Source organism: Ornithodoros turicata, chromosome 1, assembly GCF_037126465.1.
Source record: "Ornithodoros turicata isolate Travis chromosome 1, ASM3712646v1, whole genome shotgun sequence".
NCBI lineage: Eukaryota > Metazoa > Arthropoda > Arachnida > Ixodida > Argasidae > Ornithodoros > Ornithodoros turicata.
In genome coordinates this window covers 163,974,467-163,992,509 of record NC_088201.1, presented here as the reverse complement: position 1 = coordinate 163,992,509, position 18,043 = coordinate 163,974,467, and the positions used below count along the sequence as shown (strand labels likewise).

At 47.3% G+C, this 18,043-nt stretch overlaps 1 protein-coding gene, 1 long non-coding RNA gene and 4 other non-coding genes across 6 annotated transcripts in view; 2 read left to right on the top strand and 4 right to left on the bottom strand.

Moving 5' to 3' along the window:
- LOC135372362 (uncharacterized) overlaps window positions 1-18,043 on the top strand; it is a 218,150-nt gene that overhangs the window by 94,599 nt on the left and 105,508 nt on the right. The gene's annotated exons all lie outside the window — the stretch shown is intronic.
- On the bottom strand, window positions 1,500-1,573 carry Trnat-agu (transfer RNA threonine (anticodon AGU)). The gene has a single exon. It is a non-coding gene; the product is annotated as a tRNA-Thr (tRNA).
- Window positions 1,866-1,939, bottom strand: Trnat-agu (transfer RNA threonine (anticodon AGU)). Its single transcript has one exon. It is a non-coding gene; the product is annotated as a tRNA-Thr (tRNA).
- Window positions 2,049-2,122, bottom strand: Trnat-agu (transfer RNA threonine (anticodon AGU)). The gene has a single exon. It is a non-coding gene; the product is annotated as a tRNA-Thr (tRNA).
- On the bottom strand, window positions 13,469-13,542 carry Trnat-agu (transfer RNA threonine (anticodon AGU)). Its single transcript has one exon. It is a non-coding gene; the product is annotated as a tRNA-Thr (tRNA).
- Window positions 15,683-16,445, top strand: LOC135372350 (uncharacterized). Its single transcript, XR_010415963.1, has 3 exons — window positions 15,683-15,805; window positions 16,088-16,120; window positions 16,409-16,445. It is a non-coding gene; the product is annotated as an uncharacterized LOC135372350 (long non-coding RNA).

Here is an 18,043-nt window from a genome sequence, read left to right as displayed (position 1 = left end):
TCGAGTTTCTGCTCATTTCTAGAGGTACTCCAAGATATGTGGGATACGTTGCTTGCCATTTTACGTCTAGATATATTTGAGGGGTAGCACCCCCCTTAGCCACGGCGCCATGGAAGGCAAAATGTAATGCGATTTCGCGGAGCTAACGATCCCTAGCAGAGCGTGAACAAGAGAGTCTACCAAAACCGCAACATGAACACGACAATGATGGGACAGTTAGGCACCGGAGGCAGTCGAACCCCCGATCTCATGTTTACTAGACAAGCGCTTTAACCACCTTAGCCACGGCGCCATGGAAGGCAAAATACAACGCGATGTCGCCGAGCTAACGATCCCTAGCAGGACGTGAACAAGACAGTCTACCAAAACGGCAACATAAACACGACAAAAATGGGACAGTTAGGCACCGGAGGGAGTCAAACCCTCGATCTCCTGTTTACTAGACAGGCGCTTTAACCACCTTAGCAACGGCGCCATGGAAGGTAAAATACAACGCGATTTCGCGGAGCTAACGAACCCTAGCAGGGCGTGAACAAGAGAGTCTACCGAAACTGCAACATAAACACGACAATGACGGGACAGTTAGGCACCGGAGGGAGTCGAACACTCGATCTCCTGTTATCTACATAGGCCCTTTAACCACCTAAGCCACGGCGCCATGGAAGGCGAAATACAATGTGATGTGGCGGAACTAACGATCCCTAGAACGGCGTGAACAAGAGAGTCTACCAAAACTGCAACATAAACACGACAATGATGGGACAGTTAGGCACCGGAGGGAGTCGAACAATTGATCTCCTGTTTACTAGACAGGCGCTTTAACCACGTTAGCGACGGCGCCATGGAAGACAAAATACAACGCGATTTCGCGGAGCTAGCGATCCCTAGCACGGCGTGAACAAGAGAGTCTACCAAAACTGCAACATATACACGACAATGATGAGACAGTTAGGCACGGGAGGGAGTGGAACACTCGATCTCCTGTTTACTAGACAGGCGCTTTAACTACGTCAGCCACGGCGCCATGGAAGGCAAAATACAATGCGATTTCGAGGAGCTAACGATCCCTAGCAGGGCGTGAACAAGAGAGTCTACCAAAACTGCAACATGAACACGACAATGATGGGACAGTTAGGCATCGGAGGGAATCGAACCCTCGATCTCCTGTTTACTAGACAGGCGCTTTAACCACCTATGTCACAGCGCCATGGAAGGAAAAATACAATGCGATGTGGCGGAGCTAACGATCCCTAGCACGGCGTGAACCAAAGAGTCTACCAAAACTGAAACATAAACACAACAATGATGGGACAGTTAGGCACCAGAGGGAGTCGAACCCTCGATCTCCTGTTTACTAGACAGGCGCGTTAACCACCTTAGCCACGGCGCCATGGAAGGCAAAATACAACGCGATTTCGCGGAGCTAACGATCCCTAGCACGGCGTGAACGAGAGAGTCTACCAAAACTGCAACATAAACACGACAATGATGGGACAGTTAGGCACCGGAGGGAGTGGAACCCTCGATCTCCTGTTTACTAGACAGGCGCTTTAACCACCTAAGCCACGGCGCCATGGAAAGCAAAATACAATGCGATGTGGCGGAGCTAACGATCCCTAGCACGGCGTGAACAAGAGAGTCTACCAAAACTGCAACATGAACACGACAATGACGGGACAGTTAGGCACCGGAGGGAATCGAACCCTCGATCTCCCGTTTACTAGACAGGCGCTTTAACCACCTATGCCACAGCGCCATGGAAGGCAAAATACAATGCGATGTGGCGGAGCTAACGATCCCTAGCACGGCGTGAACCAGAGAGTCTACCAAAACTGCAACATAAACACAACAATGATGGGACAGTTAGGCACCAGAGGGAGTCGAACCCTCGATCTCCTGTTTACTAGACAGGCGCTTTAACCACCTTAGCCACGGCGCCATGGAAGGCAAAATACCACGCGATTTCGCGGAGCTAACGATCCCTAGCACGGCGTTAACAAGAGTCTCTACCAAAACTGCAACATAAACACGACAATGATGGGACAGTTAGGCACCGGAGGGAGTGGAACCCTCGATCTCCTGTTTACTAGACAGGCGCTTTAACCACCTAAGCCACGGCGCCATGGAAGGCAAAATACAATGCGATGTGGTGGAGCCAACGATCCCTAGCACGGCGTGAACAAGAGAGTCTTGCCAAAACTGCAACATAAACACGACCCATTGTTGCGGAAATATTTCTTTCCGTAGTTTTCTAAGGAACCGCGAGAAAGAGGAAGAGAACAAAAAGAGACGTTGACGTTTTGGTGACGAAGGAACATGGGTTTTTCGAGTGACTTTCTATCGATTCACAACATAATTGGTGCCGAAACCCGGGAATAACGGACTGCACTACAGTCAAGATGGACCGTCTCAAGCACAAACGTGCCGCCCGCCGAACGCAGATCACAAAGGTGGTAAACGAGGTGGCAGAGCTACGAAGCGACGTGAACGTCTCCAAGGCTACACTCACCGGGCTACTAAATAGACTCGTGGCTAACGACAACGAACTACGGCAAATTAACAAGGAAATAGAGCCGTTGATACCAAACGACGACCTGGAGGAAGAATACGCAACGATGTTCAGCTACGAAGACCAAGCCCACAACGCCATAGCCGAACTGCAAACGAGGATGGCCGAAATTCAGATTTCGGAGCAGGCCGCAACGCAAGTGGCCCCGTCGTTTCCGAGACCGACGTCAGACGCTGAGAGACCACGCACTGGTGTGAAATTACCAAAGCTTCAACTACAGTCATTCGCGGGTGAGTTAACTCAGTGGCAGCCCTTTTGGGAGCAGTACAAGACCACCGTGCATGATAACCCGAACCTCTCCAAGACTGAGAAGTTTCAGTACCTGAGATCGTTAGTGCGTGGGTCGGCTGCTTCCGCTATCATGGGTCTGCAGGCGTCAGAGTCCTGCTACGATGACGCCCTCGAAATCCTAAAGCAACGCTTTGGTAACAAGTGTCGCATCGAGAGAGAACATTTAGCAAAGCTACGGAACTTGGCTGCCGTCAAATCGGCGAACGATGTGCGCGGACTACGAACGATGTACGACGACGTTCAGAATAACATACGTGGACTACGCTCCCTCGGTGTTTCCAGTGCGAGCTATGCCTCGATGATGGTGGACATACTGTTATCAGCGTTGCCGTCGGAGTTGGTCGTCGAATATCACCGGCTGGCTCGATATGGAACTGTTTTAGAGGAGCCTACAGCGAATACTCAGAGCGCACAGGTCGACGAACATCCGTCGAGTAGGGTGGATACGACAACAAGCAGCGAGTTGACCAAAGTCTTGAACTTTCTTCGCATCGAAATAGAGAGTCGTGAACGCTCTGGTGTAAAGGATCGTGCAAGCACACCTCAGCTTTTCCCAACGCCACAACGTACGACTACAACTTTTCACAGAACGCCCAGAGCTAAAGGTAGCAACCTTACCTCTACGGGAGCAGTACTACAGAGCAGCGCACAGGCAGTACCCAAGTGCTTCTTCTGCAACGCAGTTGACCACGATGCGCCACACTGCCAGTGCTCCATGCCCCTAGCAGAGAAACGAAGCAAGCTGGCAAAGGATATGCGCTGCTACCGCTGTACCAAGAGAGGTCATAGATCCAAGGACTGTCGATCGAGGATAAGTTGCAGCCACTGTGGGAGGCGACACGCGTCGTCGTTGTGCGACCCGTCACAGTCATCTCAGAGCGCCTCAACAGAACCCAGTTCGATGGGTACGACCAACATGATGGCAACCCACAGCCACAGTGTGCCGGCTCAAGAGGACACCAGCGTATTGCTGCAGACATTCCGTGCTTGGGCAACCTCCGACCAAAACGCAGCTTATATTCGAGGCATCATCGACGGAGGGAGCCAGCGCACCTTCATTCGAGAGGACGTGGCCACGAAACTTAAGTTGACGACTGTGGGGGAAACCACTCTGCAGATAAACACCTTTGCAAACAACACACACACAACGCCAACTACAGTGAAGATTGTGAAGCTCGGGTTACGCAGTCAGTACGGCCCACAAGAGTACAGCATTGAAGCTCTGACGGTACCCTTTATTTGCAAAGACCTTACGGCTACGCCTGAAGACAACGAATTTGTACAGTCAATTCGTTGCGACAACGTGTTCATCGCCGACGAGCTGGTGCACTGGAACGTCCCATCAGAGGTCGGGATAAGTCTCCTGATTGGCTGCGATCAGATGTGGAAGCTCCTAACCGGTGAACTGAAGCGATGTGACAGAAATGAGAAGTTTGTGGCTATTTCCACGGTCTTTGGATGGACATTCCAAGGCCCAGCGACTCTGGACTGTCGCCTCTCTAAGGAGACCACGACAGCCGTATGCGTACTCCGCGTTGGAGGGACACAACATCAAGAGTCAGACGTACTTAAACGATTCTGGGAATTGGACAGCATCGGCATAACAGATGCAGATACTTCAAACGTAGAACACAACGCGTCGATCCTGGAAGAATTTCAGCGACAGTTAACTATGAAAGATGGCCGATACGAGGTAACACTTCCTTGGAAAGCTGGTACCATTCAAATGGCAGACAACTTAGAGTTGGCAAAATCCCGATTGCGAGGTCTGGTAAGACGGCTGCAATGTAATGACCAGGTGATTGAGTATGATGAGGCCATACGAAGTTATATAGAGAACGGGCACGCAGAGAGAGTGGTTGGCGATTCACCAGAATCTCGCTACACGTACTACATGCCTCACCGAGCCGTAATCCGCAATGGATCCACCTCGACCAGAGTACGGGTAGTCTTCGACGCCTCCTCGCATGGTCCAGGTGCTACGTCTTTGAACGACCACCTCGAAAAAGGCCCCAAATTGAACTCTGACCTGGTTCCGATTTTGCTGCGTTTCCGTATGCACACGATCGCTGTTACTGCAGACATACAGAAAGCCTTTCTGCAAGTTGGCATCAATCCAGCCGACAGAGATGCCTTACGCTTTCTGTGGTTTACCACCGCACCCCTACGAGGATCCACGCTTCCACCGCTTGAAGTCTGGAGGATGACTAGGGTGCCGTTTGGTACAACCGCGAGCCCTTTCCTACTCAGCGCTACCCTTCAACATCACCTGAGGTGCACTACAGGATCCGAAGAAGATATCGCCCATACGCTGATAAACTCCTTCTATGTGGACGATTTACTTACGGGTGCCAACAAGTTGGAAGAGGCACAGCGGATAGTCAGCAGTGCACGACGCATACTGCAAAAGGCAGGTATGAAACTGACTAAATTCGCGTCAAACTCCTCTGAACTTCAGACGACCTTTGAGCAGTTTAGCAGAGAAGACCATAACGCTGAGAGGCGGTTGTGTGAAACGGAGGACAGCAGGGTTCTTGGCATCGTATGGAATAAGTCGACTGACCACCTCAAGTTCTCCGGAGAACACCTCCTAGATACCATCATAGCGGCCAAGTCGACTAAGCGCAGTGTCTTGCAAACATCTGCAAAAATCTTTGACCCGCTTGGCTTTCTTTCTCCATACACGATAAGAGTAAAGATTTTATTTCAACGGCTATGGGAAAGAGGCCTCGACTGGGACGCTCCGTTGCCAGCGGACATATCTAAAGAATGGGACTCCTGGTGTGCTGATCTACCGAAGCTTCACAGTATTTCCCTGGAGCGGTGTTTGCTACCTGGTGAAGAAAGCGACTATTCCACAGAACTTCACATTTTTTCCGATGCAAGTCCGCAAGCCTATGGAGCCTGCGCTTTCTTGAGAGTGGTTGACGCAAAAGGAAACATTAAAGTGGGACTAGTGTTTGCGAAAAGTCGTGTAGCGCCCCTCAAGAAACTTACGCTTCCACGGCTGGAACTGATGGGAGCTGTGATAGGAGTGCGTATCGCCAAACTAGTGTGCGACTCCTTACCAACGATAACGGATGTGGCCACATACTGGACAGACTCCAGCATTGTACTTTGTTGGATAAAGGGAAATGCCAGCAAATGGAAACCCTTCGTCAAGAACCGAGTGATGGAAATACAAGAAAAAAGCGATCCATCACATTGGCGACACTGTCCGGGCGTATCCAACCCAGCTGACGCCTTGACAAGAGGTCTTACCGTTTCTGCCATGGCTGAGTCCCGGCTGTGGTTTCTAGGACCAAGTTGGCTAGCTGAAGCACAGTCATTATGGCCGCCAGCAGGTACCCGGACGGCAACAACGGACCTACAAGTACTCGAAGAAGAGAAGGCGGCAAAAGCTGTCGTTGTAGTCCACACGGCCACGACGAAACCCCCATTGTTCGAGCTGAACAAGTATAGCAACTACACACGAACTTTACGAGTCACCGCCTGGATCCTGCGTTTTGTTGCAAACTGTCAACGAACGAATCAAGTCGAGGGTCCGCTTATAACAGAGGAGATGGAGAAGGCCGAGCTGGTATGGGTTAAACAGGCCCAACACGAGTCCTACCTGGAAGAAGTCCACACACTCACTCAAGGTTTGGATCTCCCAAAGACATCAAAATTGTATCAGCTCAAACCGTTTCTGGATGAACCGGGCCTTTTACGACTTACTGGAAGGCTCCAGTACACCGACGACCCTGAAGACATTAAGCACCCTGTTCTTCTGCCCAAAGAACACACCCTAACTAGACTCATCGCCGAATCAGCTCACCGCCGAATTCTGCATGGAGGAGTACAAGCAACTCTAACAGAACTCCGACAAAGGTGGTGGATTACGCGAGCTAGACAACTGGTGAAACACATTATGCTAACCTGCAAATCATGCGCACGTTTCCATGTAAAGAGTGCAACGGCACCGACTGCACCTCTTCCAGCAGACCGCGTACTTCGCAGTCACCCATTTTCTGTAACTGGTATAGACTTCGCAGGCCCAGTTTACGTAAAGATTGGTGATACGTCCGTAAAGTCATACATAGCACTCTTTACCTGCGCCACGACGAGAGCCATTCACCTAGAGTTGGTTTCTGATCTCACGTCCACCTCCTTCGTCATGGCATTCCGACGGTTCATCTCACGTCGAGGACTGCCATCGACGGTCTATACCGATAACGCCCTCACGTTTAAGAGAGCAGACCGTGACATGCGCAAGTTATGGGATGTCATCAGATGTCAGACAACCCAAGACTTCGCCTCCACCAATCGCGTGCATTGGAAATACATTACAGAGCGTGCGGCTTGGTGGGGAGGTTGGTGGGAAAGAATGGTCAGAACGGTTAAACAGAGTCTTCGAAGAGTTATCGGACGTCAGCGGCTCACCTTCGAAGAACTAACTACCCTTCTACACGAGACCGAGGCCGTTTGTAATTCTCGCCCCCTCACTTTCCTACCTTCGACCCCAGACGAACCGACTGCGTTGACTCCCGCGCATCTTCTCATTGGACGCACGCTTACAGCTCTACCCGCGTTGCCTCCTATACAAAGACCTCTGTCGAATTGCGTCATACTGCGAGACCGATGGAGACATCTCCAGAAAATGGCCGACCAATTTTGGCAACGATGGAAACGGGAATACTTATTGGAATTGAGGTCCGCGCATACTTTCTCGCCTGAAGGGAGACACCAGCAGGACTGCATACACAACGGGGACATCGCACTCTTGCATGAAGACAAGGTCCCTCGTCATCTGTGGAAGTTGGTCAGAGTAGCCGAGTTGCATAAAGGCAGGGACGGGCGAGTTCGCTCCTGTACTATAAGGCTACCCTCCGGACACGTAACCCGCCGACCAGTGCAGTTACTGTTCCCTTTAGAATGTGCGGAGAGATGAGTTGTTTAATTCACTCATCTCGGGGGGAGGATGTTGCGGAAATATTTCTTTCCGTAGTTTTCTAAGGAACCGCGAGAAAGAGGAAGAGAACAAAAAGAGACGTTGACGTTTTGGTGACGAAGGAACATGGGTTTTTCGAGTGACTTTCTATCGATTCACAACACCATGATTGGACAGTTAGGCACCGGAGGGAGTCGAACACTGGATCTCCTGTTTACTAACCAGGCGTTTTAACCACCTAAGCCACGGCGCCATTGAAGCCAAAATAGAATGCGATGTCGCGGAGCTAACGATTCCTAGCTGGGCTTCAACATTAGAGTCTACCAAAACTGTAACGTACACACCACAATGATGGGACACTTAAGCATCGGAGGGAGTAGAACCCTGGATCTCCTGTTTACGAGACAGGCGCTTTAAGCACCTTAGCCACGGCGCTTTTTTTTTAACTTTTATTTCATTCATTTCAAAATAACACTTCTATGATGATGACAATGTAAATTTATACAAGGCGTGGGATATGTACACAGGGAAGAAGCTTTTCACAGAAAAGCGTGAGCCACGGTGGAGTGTATCCGCGATACTTCGCGGCCAGTTTCATGTTCGACAGTTCTTTTCGCACTTTTCACACTCTCGACAACCTCTCTGTAAAAACCATTCAATGAAACATGTCTGGTTTTTGTTGCCACTGTTATGTATGGTAAGTGTTCTAATGCTATGCTTTGTTTTACATGCTCCAGTAACGCGTTCGTTTTTGTTCTGTAGAATACGATTCTCATGACAAGCTGCTTCACAAACATATGTGGTAGCCCTAACCCTCCATCCTGCGCCGCTTTAAACAAGTTGTCACGCGTCATCGATTCAAAAGAAGAATTCCACACAAACGTTGCCAAAATCCTGTGGATTCTTTGAATATTGGCACGCGAAGACTGCAGTACATGCAAGGTACACAATCCGTGCCAACATGAAAACACTGCATATACTACTACGCTGGAAGACAGAAAACACACTTTGCTTCAACACAGAGGTTTGCTTGCGGAGCTTGCCGGCAACTTGAGACCACATAGAATTCGTATTTTTACTGTCTCCCAGTGGAGCTCCGAGGTACATTCCTGGCACAGTATCCCACGATATGCCTGCGTACGTAGTTGGGGTGCTGCCCCATTGACCTCCCCATATCCCAAGGGATTTTTTCCTATTGATACGCGCACCAGATATGCGACAGAAGTCCTCAATAATGCTAAACAATGCATTAACACTTTGCTTGTTCTCCACCACAACAGCAATATCGTCCGCGTACGCTAGCACTTTTACTTCTGCATTGTCCATTGTAAATCCTCTAATATTTTTACAACCCACAATAGCCTTGCAAAGGGGTTCTAGGTATACGGCAAACAGTAATGGAGATAGGGGGCATCCCTGCCTTACCGAGGATCTCAAGAACATTGGGCCTGAACAATGACCATTTAAAATTAGCTTAGTTGACACGTTCTGATAACATAATTTTAGTCTTCTCATAAACATTTCACCAAACCCTACTTCTTTCAATGTACAAAACAGATAAGTATGATCCACGCTGTCGAATGCTTGAGATAAGTCTATTTGAACTACACCTACTTGATCCCCATCTGTCCTTGCAATATCTAGGATAGTGCGTAGCACGTGAATGTTCGTTTGGATGTTCCAGCCCTTTATCGCACACACCTGATGCTCTCCAACAACGGTCTTTATCACTGTTTGAATCCTTGCAGCAAGTACTTTGGCGTACACTTTGTAATCAACATTACAAAGTGTTATTGGGCGGTAGTCTGATACGCCCGGTGTCTTCCCTGCCGTTATCTTCTTTGGAATTAACACAGTGTGAGTACGACGAAAGGAAGGCGAAAAGGTTCCATTTCTTCAGCTTCCAGGAACACATTCCAAAGAATAGACCCCATATGTTCGCTGAACTTGTGATAAAATTCGCCACTGATGCCATCTGGTCCTGGTGTCTTATTCCTGGATAGTGATCGAATGGCGCTGAGTACTTCGTCCCTGGTGATGGGTCCTTCAAGTGATTGACGTTGGCCCTCAGTGAGAGCAGGCAGTTGAAGAGTTTTTAATTTGTCCTCCGCATTTATTTGCGTTGCGTGAGCCGTGCCTATGAGGTCCTTATAGAGGCGTACAAAAATTCGTTCTATTTCACTTTCGCCTGTTATTAAATTTCCTTCATGTTCTATAGCCTCTATCTTCTTAAGTTTTCCTTGTTTCCTCTCTTTATAAACATACGTCTTGCGGGGGATTTCGTCCGGTGCAAACAGGCGCATTCTCGACCTGATCCGAGCACCTTCATATTTCCTTTCGTTAAGGAGATTTAGTTCCAATTTAATTTCTTCCATCTCTTGTTGAAATTCTCCTGGCTTTAGAGATTCCAGCTTAACCACTTCATTCATCCGCTTCTTCAATTCTTCCTCGCGCCCTTTACGTGCATATGAGATTACATTGGATCTTTCCACAGCGAAACCTCGCAGTTTCAGCTTGACGGCTTCCCACGCTGAAGACCAAGAACTCCCTGCAGTCACAATGTCCACAATTCCGTCCTTTACGAAATTTACGAATCCGTCGTCTTCCAAAAGTCTGCAATTCAGCTTACACAATTGCCATCGGTTACTTCCTGTCCCGGAGGGGTTCCGTACTTCCCCTAAAGTGGCTAGAACCATGCAGTGGTCACTAAAATAAACCGGGTGTGTTTCATATCTGGTTACGGTCGTTCTTCGTTCCCACTTCATATATATTCGGTCCAATCTAGAATGTGAGCCATTCTGGAAGTGCGTAAAGAGGGTGTCCTTATTTTCAACGTCATCGAAAACATCTCTCATGTTATGGCTCTCCAAAATGCCCGCTAGCGTGAGAGTGCTTGCGTCGACTTGCATGCGATTACCACTTCTGTCAGAGTCCTTTAGCGTACAGTTAAAATCCCCTAATAACATGATATTTTCGGTACTGTTGATGAGCCCAGTAAACCAGAAATATCCCAGGGACGTCCCAGAAAAGTCTCACACGTCACCTATGTCCAGGAAGTCCACCAGACGTTATTTGGACGTCCACAATGTGACAATGAAAATCGTCCGACATTGTATCTCCCAGGGACATCTGCAGGATGTAAAACGAATTGCCCCACCGCGTTGCATTTTGCGCACATATCTGGGACACGTGACGCTTACTGGAGTGACGTAAGCAAAGCGAGAAACATTTTGGGTTTAGACCATTATTTGCAGAGCAATCACATCATGGAAGATAGTTTGAATTAAAAACACAATGTTTGTGAGAAAGGGACGCCAGAAGTATCAACGGTTATGCTTCGGCGTTGTTGGCACACGAACTAATTAGTTCCCAAGACGTCTTCACCGTTACAATCGTAGTTCACCGCGCTGTACACTTACTGAACGTACTCCTACAAGTCTCATTTCAGTATATGCTCCATCCAGTACGCCAAAAGAGGCCACCACAGGCCTCCGTAGGTAGTGCTCACTCGATATTACATATGTGTGTATGTGCGAGTGCAACCGGTCTCCCATAACAACAATGGGATACGCAAGGTCACGTGGCGTTGCCGATAGGTGCTGTATCCATAGCTATATACAGCGGTTGCATACCGCTCTCAAATAAAAGATGTCGATTATTTATCCAAAACAATTTCTAAAACGTGGACAGATAACAAAAACTGAATAATAATGCATAGTGCTCAGCATACAAGCTAATTTGATATGAAACGGTAAACGTCCCATTCACATCCAGATATCCAACGGAGACGTTCATAGGATGTCCCCCGGACTGCAAAATGAGGAAGAAAGTCTGTTCCCAGGGACGTCGCACGGACGTAAACGGGACGTTCACGAACATCCCTGGGATATACAAATGTCAAATTCAGTTCTTCCCCAGGATATCCTTGGGACATATTTGGTTTACTGGGAGTTGCGCCATCTCTTCGAAGAACACTTTCCTTTCGCGCACATCATTAGGTGCATAAAGGCATACAATCCTCCAAGCACACCGGTCGATTTGAATATCAAGACAAGCTATTCTCCCTGTAATATCAGTAATGTACGATACGGGAATAAGACGTTCGCTTTTCTTCAACAATAGGATGCATCCGGCTGAATGACCCACGGCGTGGCTGGCTACTACGTCATAGTCTTTATGAAACAAGTAATTGACCAATCTTGTGGTTTCTTCTTCTGTGCTTATTTTAGTTTCTTGAATAGCAAGGACATCAATATATGAATATTGTTCCAAGAAACGCTTCAGTTGGTACTGTTTTTTCCTTGCATTCAACCCCCTTACATTTAGTGTAGCCACGGTTATATTATTTGCACTCATCTAATTGTGAAGAAAGCAGCCGACTTACTCGTTCCACACTTGCATCACATTTTACCCGTCGGCTATTTAGCAGTCAAAAAGTCCATATCCTCAAGTCTCGATGCTCCCACTTCGTCCAGCTGCGGCATACTGGGTTCTTGACCTTCTGTTTTTCTTTTCTTCCTTTCATTCACAGCCACCATACCCATGTTTTCTGTTTCTTGAGAACCACCAGCTAGCGTACCCTTCGACCCTTCTGGTGAACCAGAAGAGATAACCTTGGGGCTGTACACATCGGTCGAACCTTCGTTCGATTTTTTCTGCGGTGTTTCAGCGCTTCCGACGCCTGATTGTTGCTGCTCGCCCTTTTTATCTGTCTCCGTCAATTGACTTGTTCTTTCTGTTTCCTCCACGTCCATTATGTGCTCTTCAATCTGCTCTGGTTGCGGTTGCCTCACTCTCGATGCATATGTGGCTACGCATTCCTCATCTTCGTGCCCGTACTTCCTGCACGTCCTACACCAAGGAGTGTGACACTGCCTTCGGATGTGTCCTAGCTGCTTGCATTTCAAGCACAAGGGTGGTCTGCCACTGACAGCCAGCAACACTCGGGATCCGGCAATTTGCATCAGGTGGGGCAATCCATCTACGGTTCCACCGTCTTTCAGTCGGAGCGTTATCAATCTGGTTGTTGATTCTACTCCTTCAAAAAACGAACTCTTCCACTTCTCTCTTATTATTTCCGTTACGTGTCCATATGTTGTCATTGCTTTGCGAATTTCTTCATCACTGGTATTACCAGAGACCCAGTGCAACTTGATACATACATCCCTTTTGTTCGGGTCGACGATGACACAGCGCTTTTCTTTCACTACCAGTTCTTTTCTCGACAGCAGTCTCTCCTTCTCCGCTCCGTTGTGAAACCGTATCATCCAAACATGGTTATACTGAAACACGCCGAACGTAGCCACGTCTTCTTTCTTTACTATGTCTTTCAGTGCTTCACCAAAATGATCCACGTTGTACGGCCTTGCTTTTGGATCAGCGTGTAGAAATAAAGTATTCAAAGAAGAGATACCTGTTGGTAAGGTAAGTATAGTCAAGTATGCTGATGAAGTTCCTTTGTTCTCTGTCACCCGGCTAGGCCTAGCCGTTAGCCCTACTCCAGCAGAGCTCATGTTTACGCGTCCGACACTGTTGAAGTCCGGAAGCAGAATCCCTTAGCCACGGCGCCATGGAAGGCAAAATACAATGCGACGTCACAGAGCTAACGATCCCTATCAGGGCGTGAACAAGATAGTCTACGAAACCTGTAACATAAACACGACAATGATGGGACAGTTAGGCACCGGAGGGAGTCGAACCCTCGATCTCCTGTTTACTAGACAGGCGCTTTAACCACCTAAGCCACGGCGCCATGTAACGCAAAATACAATGCGATGTCGCGGAGCTAAAGACCCCTAGCAGGGCGTGAACAGAGCGTCTACCAAAGATCCAGTACTTCAACACAAAGCCCAGCAGCATATACCTCACGTCCAGAGGAGACTGATGATTGCTTCATATGCGATCAGCCAGAGAGGTATGCAGTGCACAGGATTGTATATCTTTGCATTATGGTAATCCCCCAAAGTCGACATCATACATCTACTCCAGTATCACAACAAAAGCGCTCCTCGAGTGAGTAGTTGAGGTACAATCTATCTATGAGTAATTTTTGTGACCTTGAACACTTAATTTTTTGGCGCATCATGTTATTTTGCTTTTGAAGTTAAATGATATGCTTTGACTTTCTGATGTAGACGTTATTTAAAATGCTGAGGTAATACAATTCCGCTCTAGTGTAATCATCATGGGCATTGTACACTTAATTACTCAACAGTATAGTGCACAGACTTATGTTGACCTCTCTGTACTTTCAATGTACGCGCTGTATGCCAAGGACACTTCATACCGCCGTGACGAAGTTACCGAAACTGAATGATAAATTATATTTATGACTCCGACATGTGGGCTATATATACTGCATTTGCTGTCGGGTCTCAGACAGTTACTGCACAGACGCCCACAGTGCTGGAGTAGACTGAGAAATTACTCTGTAACCCAGTAACCCAGACTGCGAAGTAACTCTGAGCTGTACGGGGACAATAGTGAAGGCGGTGATCAAGTGGGAAAAAATGCACATTGCGAAGTGTCAACCATCTGTGCAAGGGAAGCCTTTGGGAAACATTTTGCTTTGTTGCGCAATTTTCTTCCCTGGAGGGAGTCCCGCACAGCTAGTGCGAATGTTTTCATTCTCGAGAGTCAAAACGCCGCAGAAGACACAATACTTCAAATTCCAGCGTTATTATATACTTCCTGCAGTGACAGAGGTTACTTTTCAAGTTTTGTACTGGGACTTGAGTCGAGATGTATGTTACATAATACGGCAAATAAATTTTAAACACAGGTTCACTACATAAGGTTTCTGCTTCAGCGTGCAGGTCTGGCTGACAGAGCAGTCCGACCTCCTGCAGCAGCTGACGAGAGGGATGATTCCCCTTGCAATTCGACTGATTTTGGCACTTGCACCCTTCTGGCAACTTAGATCAACCGAGTTGTCCAGGTTTAGCGTGTCAAGGTATTTGGAAATACAACTTGCTATACCATATGTTTCGTCCACTACGCACTGATAAAAAAAAACGAATAGTCAGCGTGAAAAACCGATCTTTTTTTTTTGCCTTTATTCTGTGCGCGATGAGCTTCCACTTTGCGATCGTGACGGATAGCAAAGCGCCAACCGCATGAGGCGTTTTGCGAGCGGCAGAGCGTCGCGCTTTTCTCAGCGACAAATGACCCTCGCAAAAGAAGAAAAAAAAAAAGAAACGCTCGAAGCTCACGCATTGCTGCGTTTCTACAACGGCGGATGGACGCCATCTCATGCAAATGTTTCCGTAATCTCTCTGGGAAGGAAACTCTGGCTGCCGCGTAAGGACGCTCGATAAACGCTGGAGAAACGCCCCCTGCTGTTGGCGCTTAAAGGGACTGTCGCATCCGGAACCGTGGTTACGAATCCAATACCAATGTGTTCGGTACACTACCACCGAGCTATTTGCCAAATTTTCTCCTTCCAAAACGGACCGGGTGATGAGGAATCGAATTTAAAAGATCCGGTTTCGTTTTGATCCTCGAAAGCGCCAGCGCCAACAACATCGCGTGACGCAAGGTCGAATCTGGCTAATCCGCTGTGAAGGACGCTGTCGTCTGCCGCCAAGTCTGGGGCTGCTTTGTTTTTTTCCGGCACGTCGCCCGTATTCACATGTGACACTTTCTAGTGACTCGGATACTATCGCTACGCTTGCATCCTTCGCGTGGGATGTCGTTTGGAAACCGACGCAGCGTTTCCGACTCCACGAAAACTTCCTTCGAAAACCTCGATGTTTGATTTCGCACGCCAAGGATACAGCTACAGCCAGACCACAGACGAAGCGAAAGTTGGAAGCAGCTACATCACTAGCGGGTATCCAGATGAAGCAAGGAGTGTTCATGCTGTCCGTTTATGCTCCTCGCGTTTCACCGATAATGTGTACCTGGATGAGAACATCATGGAAGTGCAACTTGGATTGACACAAAAAAGGAACGAATTGAAACTTGACGCCGTTCCGACAGTGTTCCACGAACAAAGCGAGCCAGCAACTTCGACAGTAAGTCACAATATCTATGTAGTTTCCCAATCGGGTCTGTCACTCTTGCGCGTGAGTAACTTAGCAGCAAAAGACGAAATCGGTACAACGTAAGGTATCCCCTAACCTATGATTAATAACTAGATAAATAAAATACAATAAACAAGTTCAAGTGATGTCATTCATATGAACGTGATTGACTTTTCTCGTTGTCGGACGCGTTATCATGAAACTTTCACTGTTACTGAACCTGTGACTTTTGTGGAATGTGGTAGACATGATTGGTTTTCATGTGTATTACAGCTGCAGGCAGTTCGACAGGGTCAAGCGCAAGTGGTACGTATATTACTTAAATACATATAATGTGGTTACAATTTTTGAACACAGAACAATTCGCAAACTATGAACCCCGATCACTAAAAGGAAGGACTGACGCTGTTTGTGTGCTGGTGTTAGAAACAGGCACTATACAAACAGTACCTCTGTCTGTAACATAAGCGCCATAACCCACTTCCCAGTTACCTTTTATCTCTCTGTTTGTGAACTGTTTGTGTGCTGTAGGGCGGCGGTTTTTGTGGTTGTCGTAGCCAACTTGAGGTGCACTTTTGACGTTCTTTGTTATAGAAGGACCAGGTGCTGCTGATCAAGTCCCATCCATCCATGAAACCGCATCAAACAATGTACGTGTGTGCACGGCAATTTTGCTGAGAGACCTGGTTTTTACACTAATGCCTTTACGTCGCCTCTGACAAATTAGGATCTTCCAGAACAGTGCTTTCTTCATCCAAGTTCAAGAAGTAAAGGGAATGACTTCATGGCTTCTACTGACATTTCACAGCTACATGCCAAGACAAAATAACTTGACAGCAGGAAATGAAAAGAAAAAAAAAAGGTCCGTTTCAGGTCCACCCAAATCTTTGTGCAGAGGCTGACAACAACAACGCTATTGTGAGATGATGAATGATGCTGATGCAGCGTTGAGATTAAGCCCTTGTTTCCTTTTTTGCAATGCTATACATTACTGCTGGTTAAATGTAAAATGATGCACCTACCTCCAGACATTAAAGGGGCTACCAGAGATGTAGTGTCAATTCAACAGAAAACCTGCATGTTCTACGAGGCACTGTCACATAAGCATTGGCCAAATTTGCTGTCCTGTGAGCTTTGATAGCATATGCCGTAGATAGTAAGAGGCCTCTTACTGTAAAAGGGAGGTGCATTAATCGAGTAGTAGGGTCTGAGGCATGAGGGCCATTTCAGGATGTACTAACCCTTCTAAAATTTTACACTTGGTTATGCCCAGAGATCGATCCAGATCCCCCCAACACCCCGAGTTTTTTTCCTGTGTACTACTGTTATAATGAAACCGTCCAATTTACTGTCCAATCGTCCCGTTTTCATTGCAATTGAAGTACTTACAAAACTGTTCTTTTTATTTTTGTGGGTCCCCGCTTTAGATCCCAAGGGACATTGCCAGTGTGGTGCACGCTGATAACTGTCTGTGCATAGCAAATAATAAATATCTGTGCGTGAAGAGTTGGATGTGGACTTGTGCAATGGCTCTTGAATGGACAACACTCAGTCAACACAAAGATTTATTCACATTTGCGTAACTTATTGCCTGTCATTATAATAATTATTATAATACATAGACAAAAGGTAATGCTCTGCCAAGGATCTCTGAAGTTACAGTCTTGAAAGCTGTTTTCAAGACAGTGGTGCTAAAAAATTGGATCAATGGCAGGTATCAAAATTTGTTTTGCTGTATCAAGGCAGAACAATCTTCCGTGGGAATGAAAAATTTTGGACATTCCCAGACAGATGTATCACTTACTATGATAATGAGGTGTAACTGTACCATTAGTGAGTTATGAAACGTTACCTGAAATTATTTGACGTGTTATATTCCTCACATGCTATAATACTGCCAACGATAAGAAGCATTACACTATCATTAAAAGTATAACTGTCACTTATGGCCAGGTAGTTTATTGCTCCTGCCTATTCCTTTGCACTTCTCGGGATTACTGTGGTAACACAGATTCTGTTTCACACTTCTCAATTGGAAACTACGCAAGTCTATTATGGTGTAGGTGTGCACAGGAAATGAGGCACACTAAAGATGATAGTCCTGATAGGGCCAGGATGGAAAAACGTTGGCGAATCATGCGGACGACACACCCAGGTATCTGTCGTCTGTTTTTCGGTCCAAGGAATCTCCAAACTCAGCTTGTAAACACACAATAAGCAGTGAACCTG